Source organism: Vulpes lagopus, chromosome 10, assembly GCF_018345385.1.
Source record: "Vulpes lagopus strain Blue_001 chromosome 10, ASM1834538v1, whole genome shotgun sequence".
In the NCBI taxonomy this organism is placed as follows: domain Eukaryota; kingdom Metazoa; phylum Chordata; class Mammalia; order Carnivora; family Canidae; genus Vulpes; species Vulpes lagopus.
This window is the reverse complement of record NC_054833.1, coordinates 81693750-81713495: the sequence shown is the minus strand read 5'-3', so window position 1 is coordinate 81713495 and position 19746 is coordinate 81693750. Positions and strand designations below refer to the sequence as shown.

The 19746-nt window shown below is 45.1% G+C and overlaps 1 protein-coding gene across 1 annotated transcript in view; it reads right to left on the bottom strand.

Annotated features, from left to right (window-relative positions):
- Window positions 1-19746, bottom strand: part of GLIS1 (GLIS family zinc finger 1) — a 231347-nt gene that overhangs the window by 209743 nt on the left and 1858 nt on the right.

Genomic DNA, 19746 nt, shown 5'->3' with positions numbered 1-19746 from the left:
ATTAATGGGAAAAAATCCACATCAAGGAACATCACTGGAAACTTTCACAACACCAGGGATGGAGAGAATATCCAGAAATCTTCTAGAAAGAAGATGGGGGGATAGAAGGGGGGCGGGTCCTAGGCAGAGCCTTCGGAATCATGGCAGCAGACTTCTCCACAGCAAGGAGAACAGGACAGTATTGTCACAATTTTTAACAGGATCAGCTCTGAAGCCAGACGCCTGAATTCTGATCCTGGCCTTGCCACTCACTGGCTGTGTGACCATGGTCAAATTACTTAACCTCGCTGGATCTTGGGTTTCCTCTTTTGTAGCATAAACACAATAATAGTCTCTACCACCCACTTTCATGGACATGAATCCAAGTCAAATTCGTAGAACTACGCCTAACACATAGAAATAAGCACTGAAGCTTTAGTTATTAACAAAAGTCCCTAACCAGGCAGTCAGGAAGGAGACACTGTTCAGACAAACATCTTTACTGACCTCTTATAAACTCACCGGAGGATGCGCCCCAGCAAATTTTAAGGGTTAAACTGAGAAAAGAAGAAAATACAATGCAAAGAGCATTTGCTTTTCTTTCTGGGTGCCCAGCATCTGAATAGCTTTCTTCTACTGGGAAAATCATTCATCTTATAAGGCATATCCCCCCACTCCACTTCAACACACACACACACACACACACACCTGTGCACACACGCAATGAAAATACACACAGAAGCTGAAAATATCTGATCCTTCACATCCTCTGTCTTTGCTCCATGTCCCCTATCATAAGCATACTGTCAAGCAGTGGTTCCCTCACACCTTCCTCTGCTTTTTCTCCCTGTATGTACCATCATTTGGTAAACTTTATATTTAACTTATGGACTTCATAATCGTGTCTCCCCACCCCTCTTTAAGAATATAATTTTTGGGCAGCCTGGGTGGCTCAGCGGTTTAGCGCTGCCTTCGGCCCAGGGCGTGATCCTGGAGACCCGGGATCGAGTCCCACGTCTGGCTCCCTGAGTGGAGCCTGCTTCTCCCTCTGCCTGTGTCTCTGCCTCTCTGTGTCTCTCATGAATAAATAAAATCTTTAAAAAAAAGAATAAGTTTCATGAGCACAGAAATTTTTTCCTCTTTGCTTATTTTCCTAGCATCTAGAAGAGTGCCTAGTTCATAGCAGGTGCTCAATAAAAAACTTGGTGAATGAAGCAAAGACATGCTTTCCCAGCCTCTCTTGCAGCCTCCAACTGCGGTAGAAGTAGAAACAAGGAGTCAGCAATAGCCAATGACCAGGGACCACAGCTCTGCTGCATGTCTGGCACCCACTGTTTTCACTGCAAAGCCTCTATGGCAGGATTTGGAGTAAGGTTCTTGGCTATGTAGCTTCCAAGCCCAGTTCTCTAGCCTTAGTTGGCAATTATGAGAGCCACCCAGCATTCTTCCAATAAACACTCTTTTCTGCTTAAACCAGCTACAGCACATGATACAGATGTGAACCAAGAAATGGGAAGTCCTACATACGAGAGCTTCAAAGAGGAGTCCCAGGAGGTCCCAGGAGGTCAGCTGTGCGGTAGAATCTCTCTTTCTTTGTTGAGCCGAGGGACACACGGAATGAAGATAACTTGACGCGTTTTGAGCATATTGAGGAAAGCATGATTGTCAGGTGCTTGACAAAACTGATGGAATATTTAGGGAAAAACAGTAACAGATACATAAGTATAATACTAGCAAATGAAGAAAGAGGTGATATTTAACCTCAGGAAAACAACATTGTACTCCAAAGGAGAAGTTCCCACAGTACAGGACTTGATTCCACCTCCTGTTCCAAATGTAACCACTATGCTGAAAAAGTGGACCCCAGAAAGGGCTAGAGACACAGTTTATCATTACTTCCCCCTTCCCAAGTCCCACCTCCCCGCAACTGTCCCTTTTAAAATCCAACCTGCTGACTTGCTCCCCATCCCCACCTCCAAACCAGAGAAGTCTCTGGAAGACCCTATAACTTGCTGGATTATTCTTAGATCATAAAACATCTTCCAGACACTTCGGCCCCCAACAGTCTCAGCTGAGTTATTAAGATGGCCCATCCAGATTAATAATCTCAACCCTGAGCTTCTTTCACAGAGAAGCTCCTCCCCTCCCACAGTTTGGGTTTGCTCCAGGCTGGGGACTCTGGGCAGGGTGAAAGCCAATGTCTCCTTCTGGTCCCTTACTCTGTCTACAGCAGTGGCAGGAAGGGGCTCACTTGCCCGCCACTGTGGGAGCTCTGTGGACTCAGATGTTGGGTGGGAGAGTTCCCCTGGCCGGCAGACACTGCTACCCCACTGTATCCTGTGGGACGCCTCCAGTCTCTCTCGCCTCTGCCTGGCAAGAAGCCGTCTTGGGCAGGGAGGGTAGGTCTGAGAAAAGCCATCCAGCAGGTCCTCCAGAACACAACCCCCTGCCATAGATGGCAGTGGTGCAGCCACCCCCTTCACTCTGCCACTGCTTTCCTCTTCAACACCGTCAGACGCTGAGGAACACAGTCCTTCCTCAGCTTCAGGGACTACGCCAGGTTCTCTGAGTGGACCTCTTAGAAGCCCCTTACTTGAGGTGTGGAGAGGAGAAAGTAATTCCCTCCCCGCCCGTCTGGCACAGGAGAAGAAAACATCACAGCTTCTTCAACAACTCCCTCCAAAGAAATCCCCTCTTTGGAGAAACCCACCCCAAGCCCAGTGTATGCCAGGTAAGGATCTCAAAACTCAAGTTCAGTTTAGGTACCTAAAGCCCCACTTTCGAAGGTGGCCACCAGGGGTTCTTGTCAATATCTATTGTCCAGGCTCAGCCAGAACCAAGACAGCAAAACCCCCATAGGGCATATCCCATTATACACAGTCCCCCCTGAGAACAGGCTTAAGCAAAGACTGTGCAGTAGCCCAGGCAGGAGGGAGGGGCAGGTGTGCAAGCAGGAAAGGACTGGGCTGGAGGCGAGGCTTTAAGAGATGGGAATCCTCATCCATCCTAACAGGTGCCAGTCAACAATGGGTACAAATAACACAGAAACAGCCCCAGGAATCTTACTTAGAGGCTGTGCACAGCAATTAGGGCTTCACCACTCACCAGCTATGTAGCCCTGGACAAATCACTTTGCTTCTCTGCATCTGTCTCTTCATCTGCAAATCGAGGAAAGTAAGAGTAATGCCTTCATAGGGTTGTAAGGAGAATTACAGGAATTATATTTATAATGTGCTTCGAGCATTGACTGGACCAGAGTTGGTATCATGTTTAGCTAATGATTTGTTTCTGTAACCTAGACAAAATACCAGATGACAGCTAAGTAGGTTGAAGGCAGGGAGGGCCACTGTGTTGCTCAAGTCTGGGGGGCATTGTTCACAGATGGGGGATAAGTGGCGCCCCCTGGAGGTAGGCTCCAGCAGCCCTGGCTGAAGGCAGCTGACACCAGGAGTGTGACCAGGAGGGAAAGGGGACCCACTCTCTCTATTAGGTTATTTTTAAAACTGGTTAGCATTATTTTGCTAAAAATAAAAATTTATTTTTAGAATGTTAATAAAAGAAGCTCCCTAATATAGTAGCAGCAAACAACAGGACTCAGTGAATGACAAAAAGAAGAGCAACGAGGGAGGGACGCCTGGGTGACTCAGTGGTTAAGTGTCTGCCTTTGGCTCAGGGTGTGATCCCCAGGTCCTGAAATCAAGTTCCGCACTGGGCTCCTTGCAGGGAGCTTGCTTTTCCTCTGCCTATGTCTCTGCTTCTCTCTGTTTCTCATGAATAAATAAATAAAATCTTAAAAAACAAAAGCGTAAGAGCAATGAAGGAAATGACAAAGGAAAGTATGGAAAAATAGGGACTCTATAAAAAATTTCAAATTTTTAAAATCATTAAAAACGTGTTTAAACAGCAGACTCATAATAATATTAGCAACAAATATGATGAACAATGCATTAACACAAGACAGCTTACTATCTATGTATATGGAATAGCAAATGATTCAATCTTCAGTAAAATCTATGTAAAATATTCAGACCCAAACTTAAATACCAACTTGCAAAAGAGGAGTGGTGAACTGTGAATCGACACACAATATATGTGCTGCTATGCTAGCAAAATAAATGTAAAACGAAATGATAACTGGATCTCGTCTCCACCTTCAAATTAGGAAATTATTTTGGAAATGCTGGTGAATGATGCAGGGAAGTAAGTTCTCTAAGACACAGCCTGCAGTTGTGAAAATTGGTGCAGCCCTCTTAAGAGCCAATCCATAATGTGTGTCAAATGTTACTACCCTTTCACCGAGTCATTTTCAGTTCTGGGGATCTATCCTAAGAAAACAATCAGACATGCAAACAGAGATTACTGCATAAAGCTATTCACTGCAGCATTATCTACACAAAGGGAAGAGAAAAATTTTATGCACTATATAAGTTATATATACACAGATTTGTTTGTAGGGGTATAAACTCTCTCTGAGAGGCCTGGTATTGCTGGTTGTCACCAGCAATGGGAACGGGGTAGGGGAAAAAAGAGAAGAGGAACGCTCTTCCTAAAAAGCCGTTTTGGGTTTCTGAATTTTAAATTATTTTAAGGTACCTCCTATTTAAAATGATTTGAGAAATTTAATAAAATGCATGTATTTCTGAATGTTTACAAAGAATTTTAGTAACGTGGACGAGGTTTATTATGGTAGAATGTGGAGTTTAAAAATAAGTACACAAGACTTTATATTCAGAATGACCTCAATGATATAAATAATATATTAATATAAAGTAAATATTAAAAAGACAAATGAAATATACCAAAATGTAAATGGTGGCCACTGTGAGGGGTGGGAGAGAGGAGAGTGAGATTACAAGCATGTGTTATTTCCATCTATATATGTTTCTATAGTTTCCAATTTTTCTATAATAAGTATATACTACTGACATAAATGAAAAAAATAAAGAAAAAAAGTAAAAATAAAATATAAAAATAAGTCAAATTATCTTTAAAGCGTAATCCACCTCCAAAGCAGGATTATAAATAACAGGAAGCAATTTGTTAGATAGAAGTCAAGAACACAGTCCTAATCTAAGAGGCTGCACAGGGAGCTGGGAGGAAGCCCTGAGCATGATTCCAGCTTCAGAAACGTACTTCGTGAACCATCTGCCCTTCTCTAGGCTGCTTCTGTGGGGAACCAGCAGAAACCAGCACTCAAATGCTGCTTCTCAAGAAGATCTGCTCTGATACCTCTCTTGTCAGTGCTGAGATCAGGACAGAGCCTAGGACTCATGTTCCACCCCCAAAGGGAGACAGGCCTGGTAACCAGCATGCTGGCCCTACCTCCCTGCTGGTATGTCCACCTACCTGGCCTCTCGACTGGATGCTCCCCAAGGCAGAAGATGAGCCTGGGTTACACCTACCTACCCAGGACCAGATATAGAGCCTAGCATATGATAGGGCTCCAGGAAGCATTTGCTGAACAAATGAATAAATTAAAGAATGATATTCTAGACTAGTGCTGTCCAACTAAACTTTCTGTGGTGATGGAAATGCTCTATATCTACTCTATCCAGTATGGGTAGCCACTAGCCACATGTGTCTACTGAGCGAGCACTTGAAATGTGGCTAGTATGATTGAGGGACTGGACTTTCAATTTTATTTAACTGTAATTAATTTTAATCTTAATTTTAAAAAAATTCTATAAGAACATTTACATCACAGAGTAGTTTAAGATTACAAAGGATGATCCTTTAAAAAAAAAAAAGAGAGAGAGAGAGAGAGAGAGAGAAAAAAAAGAAGGGACGCCTAGCTGGCTCAGTGGGTAGAACATGAGACTCTTGATCTCAGGATTTTGAGTTTGAGCCCCACATTGGGTGTAGAGATTACTTAAAAATAAAGGAAAGAGAAAGGAAGAAAGGAAGAAAAGAAAAGAAAAAAAAGAAAAGAAAAGAAAAGAAAAGAAAAGAAAAGAAAAGAAAAGAAAAGAAAAAAAGAGGGATCCCTGGGTGGCGCAGCGGTTTGGCGCCTGCCTTTGGCCCAGGGCGCGATCCTGGAGACCCAGGATCGAGTCCCACATCAGGCTCCCGGTGCATGGAGCCTGCTTCTCCCTCTGCCTGTGTCTCTGCCTCTCTCTCTCTCTCTGTATGACTATCATAAATAAATAAAATTAAAAAAAAAATTAAAAGAAAAGAAAAAAAGAAAAGAAAAGAAAAGAAAAAAAGAAAAGAAAAGAAAAGAAAGAAAACTTCAAAGATGTAATAAAATGAAAAGGCAGGGATCTCTGGGTGGCGCAGCAGTTTAGCGCCTGCCTTTGGCCCAGGATCGAATCCCACGTCGGGCTCCCGGTGCATGGAGCCTGCTTCTTCCTCTGCCTATGTCTCTGTCTCTGTCTCTCTCTCCCTCTCTGTGTGTGACTATCATAAATAAATAAAAAATAAAAAAAATGAAAAGGCAAACCCGAGGCTGGGTAAAATATTCATAATACATATAACCGGCAGAGGCTTTCCCTCCAGAAGGTACAACAGAACACTTAAAACTGAACAATAAAACAAGACCATTCCATAAAAAATTGGTAAACGACTTGAACAGGAACAGCACAAAAGAGGCATAGTAGTGGTCAATGAGCATGTAGGAAAATGCTCAATCAACCTCATTAGGGAAATGCAAATTAGAAAAACAGTGAGATACCATCACCCATCCACCAACCAGAATGGCTACATTTAAAAAGAATTATAATACCAAGTGTTGGCAAAGATGAGGGAATGCAAAATAGGAAAAAAGTTTTTTTTTACTTAAAGTCACCAATTAAAAAAGATAATCCAGTGTCTGGCAGTGCTCGATAAATGATTGCGGCAGCATACTGAAAATGAGGGCCGGGGGGAGGAAAGGAAGGGGGGGCCCTTATCTCTGTGCCCAGTATCAGACAATGGGAATTTACTTGTCTCCAGGTCCCTGCAGCAAAGAGCTCTCCTGTATGAGCAGCCGGAGTCACTAGGGAGACTGGGAGGAGTGGGAGGGAGGCATATGAGGCTAGGACAGGAGAGACTCAGAAGATTTTGTAAAAGGAAAGTTCTTGGCCTATATTCCAAGAGATGATGAGAAAGGGCATTCCCTCCAAGGGGAAAGCTTAAGCAAGCAACGAGTATGAGAAAGGAGCAAGAAAGGGGCGGGCAAAGTCGGTCCCGCTCCCTGGGACTGAGTACCCTCTTCTCCACCAGCATCCTGCCCTTTCCCACAGACCTCACTGATTCTCTCACTAGCCTTGCAAGGGGAGCTAGCAAGCAAACACTTTCATTCATATGCCCACAAACCCAGGCTCAGACCTGCTGTTCCAGGTTGTGAGGCTTAGCTTCGCTAAGCCCAGGAGTCCATTTAGGACAGTAAGCCAGGTGCTAAGGTGGTGAAGCTACACAGAGGAGGAATGGGGACCCCATCAGGCTGGGGGGTCCTACACACTTGCCGACTGTCCACTGCCCTCAAGACTGCAAGCTCCATGCAAGCAAAGGCTCCGACTGTTAGACCACCACGGTGTTCCAGGGCTCAACCCTACACAGAAGCCAATCAACACATACACCAAGGAGCAAACCCAGGGCCTTTCCTGTTTTCAGGACCTGTTCACACACTGTATCCCACACACTCCTGACAATTGGCGAGGCAGGGATTCACTGTCCCCATTTTACAAATGGGAAGCTGAGGCTCAGACGTAGAAATCCTGTCCTGGAAGTCCGCTTGGGGAACATCCCCAGGATAGTGCCCCTTCCCCAGAAAGGGACAGATGAATTCTGCTGGGGTCCTATGCTCATTCTGCTTTCTGGTCCACACTCCCTCTGCAAGGCAGAGCCGTGTTCCCCACAGACTCTGCTCCAAGGATTCCACCGTCTCAGGATGGAGAAAACACGGACCCAAGCATCCATAATACTTGACTGTTCAGTGAGAGAAAAGTGATGGAGGGCAGTTAGAAGACAAAGGAGGGAAATCACAATCACGGCTGGGAAGAGGCAGTCTCTCAGCAGTGATGCAAGGGTTAAGACCAGGCCCAAGGCACCAGAGATCCGGAGGACCTGAAGGGGGACCCATAGAGGGAGCAAGGTATGAGGAAGGGCAGGATCAAGGAATTGAGTGGGCTTACAGCTCTGGAATTTGGGGCAGGTCATTAAGCCTCTCTGAGCCTCACTTTTTCTCATCTGTAAAATGAGGGTGACAAGGGACACCTGGGTGGATCATTGATTGAGCATCTGCCTTTGGCTTAGGTTGAGATCCCGGGGTCCTGAGATCGGGTCCTGCATCAGGCTCCTGCAGGGAGCCTGCTTCTCCCTCTGCCTATGTCTCTGTATCTCTCTCTCTCTCTCTCTCTGTCTCTCATGAATAAATAAGTAAAATCTTTAAAAAAAAAAAAATGAGGGTGGCAATATTCTCCCCAAGAAGTAAACGTAGAACGAATTAAATGGCTTTGCAGGCTCTCTACCCACCAGCGTTCAACAAATGGAAGCCACTATAGTAATGCAGACACCTGCATGCATGGGGAAGTTGAGGGCAGAATGGTAATGGCATCACAAGTTCGGGAAGCAGAATGAAAGTAATCCATCTGGGTATGAGTCAGAAGGCAAATCCCAACCCAATAAACAGGGGCGGGTGGCTCTCCCTCCTGGCCCATCCCACAGACACTCTCCCCTCCTGCTGAACACCAGAGCTACCACAGGCCCAGTGAGGGTCTTGTACTGACCCCGGGCCAGGACCAGTCAGAGAGCTTCACTGAGGCAGCCCACGCCCATCTCAGCCCCTAAGTGAAGTGGAGATGCCTCTGTGTCCAATCAGATCTGTGTCCTCCAGCACTTGGATCAGAATCTCAGTCTCTCTGGCCCCAAAGTCCTGACTATTCTAACTTCACCAACAAAGAAAAACAAGAACCAGACTAACAGGATGGGGTACTGTGCCACAGAGGAGCATCAGATGAAGTCAGGCCAGAGGAGAGGACCTGTCCCAGCTATGCACTAAGACCAGCCACAAGAGCTAATTCTTGTTACACGCCTACTGTGTGCTAACCCCTGAGCAAGGTGCTCTACAGAGGTCTCCTCTTCATTCCCACATCAACCCTATGAGATGAGAATTATCTCCATTTGGCAAATGAGGAAAAATGAGGTTCATGGTTCAATGAAGTTGCCCAAGGTCCAGCAAGTTGTGCAGTATGGGATCTGAACCCATTCTGATTCCAAAAACCATGTGGCCACATTTGCACAAGTAACAGCATGGTCTCTCTGATCCTTAGTCTTCTTATCTGTTCAAGGGGGGGACTGAAAAAACAGTGATGATTTAGACAGAGCTTTACAGTTTACAGCACTGAAATCGTAACAGTGCCTGGTGAGAAGCCTGTAGGCCAGTACAATGCCCCCAGGGACTCTGTCTAAACCTGAGCTGGAGGGGGGATCCAAGGTATGTACATCAATTTTCAGGGCTGCAGAAAGCCATTGTCTAGCTCCTGGTCCGAGGTTCCAATACCTGGTCCGAGGTTCTTCTTCATCTTCGAGAAATTTGGGTCAGATGGGTTACAATACCAATAACTGCTCTTTAAACCACAAAATGAAACACACTTTAAAATGCCTGAAAGTTTGCCTAGGAGGGAGGGAAGGTTTGCAGCAGAAAGTGCCTACAGTCCTGGGCCACTCTGGGGACAGCTGTCATGCCCCTAGCTCCTCTACCTGGACCGTGGTCTGGCAACTCCAAAGGTCTGCAACCCATAAGGGCCTGTGATCACTGAAACCAACCCTTCCTGGAAAGGAGAGGACAGCGAGGCCCAGAGAGGTGAGAGGATGTGCCAAGGTCACTTAGCAACCTGGGGGCAGACCAAGTTAGGAAGAGCCCTAGGCAGGTGCTGGAAAGGGAATATGGCTGTGTGTGCATTGGGAATTCCTTGCACATTTATCAGAGTCTCATATACACTGAGAGCCTACTGTGTGTTCAACCTTGTGGGAAAAACAAGAACATACCACTTGGCTCCTCCTCTATAGACAACAAGTTCCTTGAGGGCAGAGACTGGGTTGGATTCCATTCCCAACGTTTCAGACCCTGTGCTGTGCAGGGATAATGAAACTCTGCTCCGTCCTCAAGAACACATGAGTAAATAGTAAATCACCACAGTGTGACCAGTGCTACAGCACAAGGAAGGGTTAGGGCTGCGTGTGCCAAAGCTCTAGCAAAACCCAGCCTAGGGAGAAAGGGAAGGCTTTCAGGAGGAGGTGGCACTCAAACTGGGTCTTAAAGAGTAAGTAGGAGTCAGTCTGGTGGTAAGGAAGGGAAAGAAAGCCCTTCCAAGAGGTTCTGTTTACCAAACATTTACATGACAGCAATAACAATAATAATCCCAACATTTATTGAGCATTATACCATGGGCCAATCAATCTCTATATTGAAGCACTTGTACATATATCAACTCATTTCACCCTCATAATAGCCTTGTGAGAGCATGGCTACTGTTATCCCCATTTTGTATATATGGACACCAAGGCCCAGAGAGCTCGGTAACATGCCCCAAGTTCCCCAAGTCAGTACCCAGAACTAGGATTCAAACCCGATGACCCAGTTCCATGCCCAGAGTCTCCATTGGCACCCTATGTTTCTCGGATACATCCTTTGTGCCAGACCTGGTACTGGAACAAGGGTACAGGGATGCATTAAAAGCAGGTCATGGTTTAGAAGGACAAGTAAAGAGAAATCCCAGGTCTGAAGCTGTGCAAGGAAAAGTCCAACAGTGCTAGAGAACAAGCAGGGCCTCAGCAAGAAATAGAGCTGGACCGGTGGGAAGGCCTTGAACGTCACATCAGAGGCCTCAGATCTATCCCACCGGCCAATCGGTTGCCAATCTATAAGACAAGCTGTAGTATCAGAGGTGACCTTTGAAACAGGTACCGAAGACCAGAGACTAAAAGGATGTCTCTACAGATGGGTAAGTGGATGATAAAACATCAATCTAAAAGAGTACTTAAAACTAATAACCTCATTAGGCATCTCGTCCATCAACACATACTAAAAATCTAACTGCTGTCAAGTGGACCGGAGAAAGATTTCTGTTCTTTTATTCAGAAAACTTGGATACCCCTGCTGTCTGGGATGGGAAGTAACAAAGTTTCGAGGCGAGGAGTTCTTAGATGCCAAGGTCTGGGATTTCTACTCTACATCCACCTCCGGACCCCTGCCTCTCAGAGCCCCTCAGTCTGTTGGAAGTCAACCATCTACAGACCCGAAGAAGAGCCAACCCGGGCGAGAAGCTCCAATGCAGAGATATTCTCACAAAGAGCGCTACGTAAGTACAAATGACTGTTTGATCAATCATTTGGCCTCCGCGTGGGATTTGGTTAGAATTAAAGCCATCTGGCTGCTGGGGGTTGGGGGGGGGGTGATGGGGGAGGAGACAAACAGGCGGGAAACTGACCCACCCCCTCCCCCAGAAAGCATTGTTAAAATATAAGGAGGAAAAACAGTCAAGTCCCTGCTGTTATTTCAGCCTAAGCCACTTAATCCTTCAGCACATAAAGCAACTTATTTTACGACCTTTTCCCTTTAAAAAGTAAATCTGAAGACGCTGCCTTGAATTCAGATATCTCTGAAACACAACTCATCCCTCCCAGTGAAATATCCTGTTTCATAAACCTTCCTCGAGATACTTGAAACTGCAGATCACTAAATGCCTAGCTTTAGGCATCTGACATTCCAGAGAATTAATATTTAAACTTATTATAGGAAAAAAAAAAGAATTGAGTTTGGTTGAAGCATGAAATATTTAATAGTGTCTCCAAATTAGAAACCCTATTTTGTTTCGCGCTGGAAATGCCAACGTTATTACCTGGGCTTTGCACTCAAATAAGATAAAATGCACAGGCGGTCTTGAGATTAAACACATAATTACGGCCGTTTTCTCCAGAGAGAAGAGGAGGGAGGCAGGTTTGGGGAGTGGAAGCGATTGAGTTTCATTTTTACGATACACTTAAAATTATACTATCATCCTCTGCCTGGAGGGTTGGGCTTAAGAGCGTTGAAGCTACTTAATCACCGAAAAACCGTGTCACGATCCATGGATCCACGGAGGCCTATTCACGGTCTTGCGAAGCCGTCTCTGTCTTGGAATGGGCCTGCTGCTGGACGAGTCCCGGTAACTTTCTCTACTCGCTAGGACAAAAGTATTAAGTGGTTTGGGATAAAAATTAAGCTTCAATTGACACAGTGGATCCTGGCAGCCTCTGCCGGCACATGTAATTTATTTACAGGGTTGGAAAGTCGGCAAAATACATCATCAGCTCTTATACAAACTTCTACTAGGTATTAAATACCCAAGCCTCAGAGAAGTAATTCATATAGTCCAGCAACGTTCCAAAACAAACCCAATCTCCAGCCCTCCAGAGAGCTTAAAACAGCAAATGGGATCTGTATTTTTAAAGTCAGGTTTATAATTCTCCCTGGTTTCTTGCTAAAGCTTTATTTTCCATCAAACCTGTTATTTAAAAAAAAAAGAAAAAGAAAAAAAAAAAGGCAGCAACATCTAAAAGAGTAATCTAGTTTTAAAAAGACACAAGTAGGAAGAGGCTGGGCCACATCGCCAACAGTGCCATCCTGATAGTTCTTTCTTCTTTCCCTGTCGGACTCAGGGCCAATATCCAAAGGCAAGGAAGGCTGGGGCATTAAAGCTTCCTGCAGTAAGTGTGATCCCGAGAACGTCCCATCTCATGAACGCCGGCATCGTCGTGCAGGGCCACAGACACAAACCAGCAGCAGGACCTCTTCCTTTCCTAGGGGTCATTTGGTTCGTTCTTCATCTGACACAAAAGACCCATTTCCCATAATCAAACTCTCAAGTTTACTCTGATTCCTGGGCTGCTCTTTCTGCAAAGCCTTTCTCCATCCTACCACTGAGTAAGAATTGTTTAATAGATCTTAAGCCATCATGCCCCATGAAGCATGCATTCTACTACTACGTGTGGTGGGGCTTATGAGGAAGGCTCTTCAAAGATCAAAAGGTGTCTTCAGAAGCCCTGGAAGGGAGACTGCAGCCAGGGCCCGGGCAATGAGTCTCCCCAAACCGTGTGAAAGGCTCAAAACAGGACTAGAACCCACAATAACCAGGGGTGCATGTGTGTGCGCCGTGGCTTCTGGGAAGGAACAGCATCTAGAGGGTCCCTCCACAGCCTCGGAGAGTCCCTGCCTGAGGACCCCATGTCACAACTGGCAACCACTGTCTTTTCCCTGTTTCTACAGCAGAGGGCTGGACAGATGCAGACGGTCTTCCCGTAAAGTCACACCTCGGCCTGTGTTAGTAGAGACTCCAGGGGTCTGGACCAGCCTGTGGCCTTCTGCTACCTTCCCCTGGGGTTGGGGGCATGCTCTACAGCCACGGCAACTCCCTGTTACCGCCTGGGTTTTAAAGCTTGTCCTTGAGAGCGCTGTACTTTAGGAGGAAAGTCCTGGCTTTGCAGTTACACAGAGCTGTGTTCAAATCTCACATTTTACTACTTACTACCTGTCCAGCAAGTCACTGCGAATTAAATAGTGAGCTTATGACTGGGGCAAGTCACTTTAACTTTCCAAGCCTCAGCTGCCCCATCTGGGAAACTAGGGTAATGCCTCCTTTTCTCCCAGGATTACTGGGCACCATTAAATGCAATCACAGCTACAGTACCCAGCCTGGCACAGAAGAGGTGCTCGGTAAAGGTTCATTGACCCCCACCCCCTCTTCTGTTCCCTTCTGTGGTCAGCCTCAGGAGTCAAGAGTTCAAAGGAGAAGTTGAGTCTGAGACAAAGGTGGCTTCATCCCACACCCTCAATCCTTCCTGACCTTCCCACTCCAGCCCATGTAGAATCCTGGAGCATCAGAGCTGGAGGGGGCTGTGGAACATCCTGTCCAACTGCTTCCCATTTTACAGATGGGGAAACAGAGACTCAAAGCCAAAAGCGCGGCCCGCATGCATCGAGGCTGCACAATGGTGCATGTGTTTGCTCCAGACAGGCCCAACCATAACCACCAAATAAATTCAGGCCATACAGGAAATGCATTATTCAGTTAGCGGACTGAAGGTCTCCTCAGTGCATCTGACTCAAATGCTGACTTTAAAAACACAGCTCGTAATGCTAACACAATCCGCCTCGATCCGCCGGAAACCCTCTGAAGGAATAACCCTTTGGAGTTTAGGGGAAGATGGGGAAAAGAAGAAAACAGATGCTTTCAGTGACTTTAAACTCTAAGACCACTGGGTTAGGATTGTACTCTCCCCGCCCCCACCTCATCCCAGGTCTGTTTCCTTTCAGTTTCTTATAAATAAGGCCTAGGGAGACCAAAACAGCTACAACCACCCTCCCCCTTTTCTGCTTTCCTTTCTCACTCAGCTATCCGTCCGGTCCAGGACTTTGCTTCCAATGCTGAAAGCATTTTTTTTCATTGTAAACTATTAATTCGGGCAGCCACTGTTGATAAACAAGAAGTCCGTTTTTAAACTGCTAGAATCATTAGCACAGTGAAGGCGAGCGGCACAAATATTTCAGGAGTTTGCTCTTTTTTTCCTGGCCCTGGTATTACAGCTGTGCTTTCTGCATAATGCAGTTGAATTTTTCAAAGCCCATTGCAAAAGTTTGTTTCATTTCTTCTCCCCCTTGAAACGAATGTCTTTGTTTCTTTAAGCACAAAAATAAACTACCCCCTACACCCAAAGAAACAACACAACTCTCTAGGTCCCAACTAATTGCAACTAAAATCTGTATTAGCAAAATAAATTTGCAAACCACCTAATTTAACTTCAAATATAACTATATATATATATATATACATATATATGTATATATCTTGTGATATATATATACATATCGTGAGGTGGTTGAAATACCACCATCATCGGCTTCAAAAAAGGGAATTCTTTTCCAAGAAAATTGAGGGAAGGAAGGGAAATTACCCTCTCTATGCAAAAGCCACAATTAGCAATAATCACTGGTCAACTGACAAATAAAGTTGGTATTTATTTGTTTGTTGTGTTTTTTTTTTCCCTAATCCTACCCAAAAAAGGATTGAAAACTTTAGTTTCTCCCCTTTTTCTAGGATGCTGGCCAAACTCCACAAAATAAAACCGAAGAAAATGATGATAATTATGCAACATTCAGAACAAAGAACATAAGAATATATTTTTTTAAATGATTCATTGTGCACTTATGCCTGTAATGAGATTTTAACGCACTGTAAAAATAAGTGTGCTGGCTCATTTAGCTTCTCACGCAAATGTAACGCAAGGAGATGAATAAGTCAAAGACAGGGTGCGTTTTTTTATTCTCAGAAGTGTGAAGGAAAACCACAGCATATAAAGAAACTTATGTTTTTAAATCACAGATGGAGCAACACAGCCTACCAATATGATGCCACAGCTAAAAGGGTCCTGAGACCTCAAGCCCAGTGGAGCAGGACAGGTAAACTGCTCAGAAACAACCAGGCCTAAATTAAGTTACGATCTAATGTGATGGTCTCCTTTCCATTTGCAAGCCAAGTCCTAGCAGCTTCTGGAGAGCATGGGAGGCAGGAAGGGAAGAGAAATTCTAGCCGCACAGGATTCTTGGGGAATCTTTGAGAATTATATTTCCGCTACATGTCTATAAAAGATTTGTCGGATACATAACTCTTACGACTGGAGACGCAACATGTTCCTATCGTATTTGTGTACCCACACACATACATGTTTCTCTTTGTCTCACTGAGCCTGACATTTGGCCAGCAGGTTTTTCTCCCCCTTTTTTGAAACCTCAAGCACCGAAAAAATTTGGATCTGATTATTTCCGGATCGCAGGACCAGCACTTTAAAATGGATGAAATGCAAGCAAATTGCCCACCAGAGCCGGAGGGGGTAAATGCTTTCAAAATAACTCATACCTTTCTATTAGGGATGCGCTAGCCCCTCCTAGGCCTCCCCTGGACATCACGGTGACCATCGTTGTTTACTCTCCACCATCGCCAGCCCCTAATGCCCATACACACAAACTACAACTGCATTTTGATTTCCTTTTTCAAGGAAAAAAAATAAAATAAAAAAAAAATATATATATATATGAACTATTTTTTTAAGTTAGAAAATTGACTACTTTATAGCCATGTCATGATGTCTGTTTACCAATGACAGTGTCCACGTGTGTCATGATCGTCAGCCTCTTTTTTTTTTTTTTTTTTTGCTAGGACGTGTCCAGTCTCAGGACATGGTGTAAAGGGCCCAGAGAGTCACTGTAAATTAAATAGTGAGCTCACTCTCTGGTTTAGTCTGGAAACAGCAACTCTGGACAAATGGTAAACTAAGACGTTTTCTAACTATGGCACAGGTACCACTTCCAAAAAGTCAAGACAGAAGAAATACCAAAAGCAAATAATATTTTAAGTTCTCTGGGAACATTCAGGAGGCCATTCCGTACGCCAGCTCTTGGTCGCCAACATACACATGTAGAAGGTACAAGCTGTAGAACCAGGCTCAAATATTTGGAACCGAAGGCTTACAAACTATCGCTTTTTGCTTGTAGCTTTGAGCACATCCTTGAACCTCAACATCTTCATCTATAAAATGGGAACCATGGCAATAATAGCCAGGATCTGCCCAGCACTCTCAAGACTGCAAAGCACTTTACATCTGTTCCCTCCGAGCAGCCCACAAGGTAGGCAGAGCACAGCTGGCTTGAGAGCAGATGAGAGAATGTGTGGGAACACACGCTGAAAACTGTAAAGCACTGTGCACGGGGCACGAGCGTCATCAGGCCATCGCCACAAAGCTGTCTGCCTGCATACAGCCCAGATGTTTACCTTCTTTCCTTGTCAGGAACTTCCAAACGCACAGTGTTGGGTGTTTAATAATAAGAAAGAAAAATGCAGCATCTGGTAATTTGGCCTTTCCAGCTGCTTGGAATCTGGATAAACGGGACTCTGCCATAAACAGATCGTGATTCTTATTGTAAATGATGACAATGTTAGTCCATGACGTCGTACCATCCCCAGTGCCTTCTGACTCCAGATCTGGAAATACAGACAACCCCAGCATTTATGGAGAAGCCGTGAGACTCAAGGGCTCGCTTCCTTTCTCGGCTTAGGGTCTATCTGAAGCAGAAGGCAAATCATCTGAAACCCGACCCCAGATCAAGCAATACTGTCTTCTCTCTCCCGGGCACCCCGTGGCCACAAAAGACCTGAAGCTTGGCTCCTCTCCGTTTCCCCTGGCCAGTGCACCAGTGAGTGGGCTTCACCTTCAACATTTTAAAAATCAAACCTTTCTCCCTCTTTTCCCTGCCCCCTTTATCTCAAGTGTCACTTACCCTAGCTTGGCATGAATTAATAAAAGTGACCCCTCCTACCTTTTTAGTTTATAAAGCATTCTCACAGCCATTGTTTGATTCACCCTGGGAGGAAGGCATCACTACCTCTCATGCAAATGAAAAGCCAGACGCTGGAGAACCTTAAAGGCATCACAAGAGTAACCCCACAATAAGCAGGCCCTGAGGTGGCCCTTGTACTAAAGCTCTCCCCCAGTCTTTCAAAGTCGGTCTCATGGTAAGTTTACAAATGGGTGGGGTGGCAAAGGCTCAGGCAGTGAGTGAGTTTCCCGGACCTCGCACAGATCATAGGCGACAGGGCAGAGTCAATAAATATTTTTCAATAGGTATTTGAGTGTGTTTCCAATAAACCTAAGATCTGGAGCTAGACACCAAACGTTCAAGAGGGTTACGTGGTCCAGGGAATATCTGGGTGGGAGCAGGGGTAGTAAGAGGTGCCGAAGCTTCGTCATGGCATTTTTAAGAAGACTGCCGAAGCTCTGTGGGGAAGCTGGTTTCATCTCCGGCCACTGTGAGGAAGACTTTGCTGAGGAGAGAGGCCAGGTTGGCAATTTCTTCAAGCCCAGGTCAGCGAGCAAAGGCTGGCCAGAGAACACCCACCCAGATCAGGGGGCAGCCTTTTATAATAGGAGATACCTTCTCTTCTTTCAGGCCTCAATTTCCTTATCTTTCACAGGAGTGTGATAAATTCTACCCCACCAGCCGGGAGGGAGACTGTATAGAAAACAGTTTAGAAGGGGCATCTGGGGGACGCCTGGGTGGCTCAGTGGTTGAGCACCTGCCTTTGGCCCAGGGTGTGATCCTGGAGTCCCATGATCGAGTCCCGCATCAGGCTCCCTGTGAGGAGCCTGCTTCTCCCTCTCCCTAGGTCTCTGCCCCTCTCTCTGTGTGTCTCTCATCAATAAAGAATTTAATTTAATTTAATTTAAAAAAAGAAGGAGCATCTGGGTGGCTCAGTGGTTGAGTATCTACCTTTGGCTCAGGTCATGATCCTGGATCCTGGGATCAAGTCCTGCATCAGGCTCCCCAGAGGGAGCCTGATTCTCCCTCTGCCTGTGTCTCTGCCTCTCTCTGTGTGTGTCTCTCATGAATAAATAAATAAAATCTTAAAAAAAAAAAAAAAGGCAGCCTCTTACAAATTCTTAACCAGAACAACCATGTTAGGGTACAAAGAAAGAGGCTGTTCCTCCCATCCCTTTCTACCCTTCTTTTTCCTTCCCAAATACAATCCTGAGTTAAACATTTCATATATTAGACATTGGTGCGGGAAGAGGAGTATGAATAAAGATAATTGGGGCTTAGGAGAATGGAAATAGGAAGATCATATGCAAAGCACCCAGATGAGAGGTCTCTAACCACGGCTTCAAACAAAGATATGTTTAGGAGAGCCATTCACCAGGTCTGCAGAGAAATCGATCTTCAGGGACAGCTATGATTTTTTTAAAACCTAAAACGTTGTATGAGGGTATCTGTTTAAGGGAGGATTATATGTGGAGCAGGGCAAGCCAAGAAGCTCAGGGCAGCAGATATTACTCATGTCTTGCTGCGCACCACTCCTCTCTCCCCAGTAAAGAAAACCTCATATGCGTATCCTAGTAATAATACCCTAAAACCACTGTTTTGTGTCTCCCTTTCCAACAGAGTCCCTCTCTGTTGGAGTAGAGGCTGACATTGAACATGAGACAAGAAAATAGCACTCTCCTACAAAGTCAGGTGTTTTCATTAAAGAGAAAAACACTGTTTCCTTTCATTTCATTTTACCAGTGCCTGAACTGGGAAGTTGGTTATTCTCCACCCAGAAGAAGCTCTCATCTCTAAAACCCAAACGCTCTACGTTTTCTAAGTTGCTGGGGCTAATGCTAAAGGAGTGATGTCTATAGAGCCGAAAGAAACTTTCTGTCTTGAGAATCACCTAGGAATAGAACCAAGAGGTCCTAAAAGCCGAAATAATGAAATCCCAAGCCTTGGTTTCTCCCAGGGAGAGAAAAAGGTTGGGGGGGGGGGGGCGGGGGATGGCAGGACAACACTGCATCTTAACAATTTCCCTAATTTCTAGTTAATTATCTGTCAGCATGAAACTTATAAATAATGGTTCAATAATAATTAACTGTGATGAGAGAACAGGTTCATGAGAATGCCCGCATCATGGCTGACTTTGAGCCCATAAACCCTACTGCAGCCTGCACCTTACACCCACCAGCGTCACCGAGTAGAGGATGGGTACTGCAAAGGAATATCTGATCAAATATTATGCTTCTGAAGCTTCAAATTTGAAAAAGCCATTTTTTTTTTTAAAGTCAAGATACTGACTCAGGCTGGATCACAGATTCATAAAATTTTCCATCGGGACTCCAGAAATCATCTGACAAAATTAATTCCTCACTTGACAGATGGGGAAACTGAGATTCCAAGAGGGGAGAGGTCTTGCTGAAGGCCTCTGGTTTTTGCTCTTTAGCATG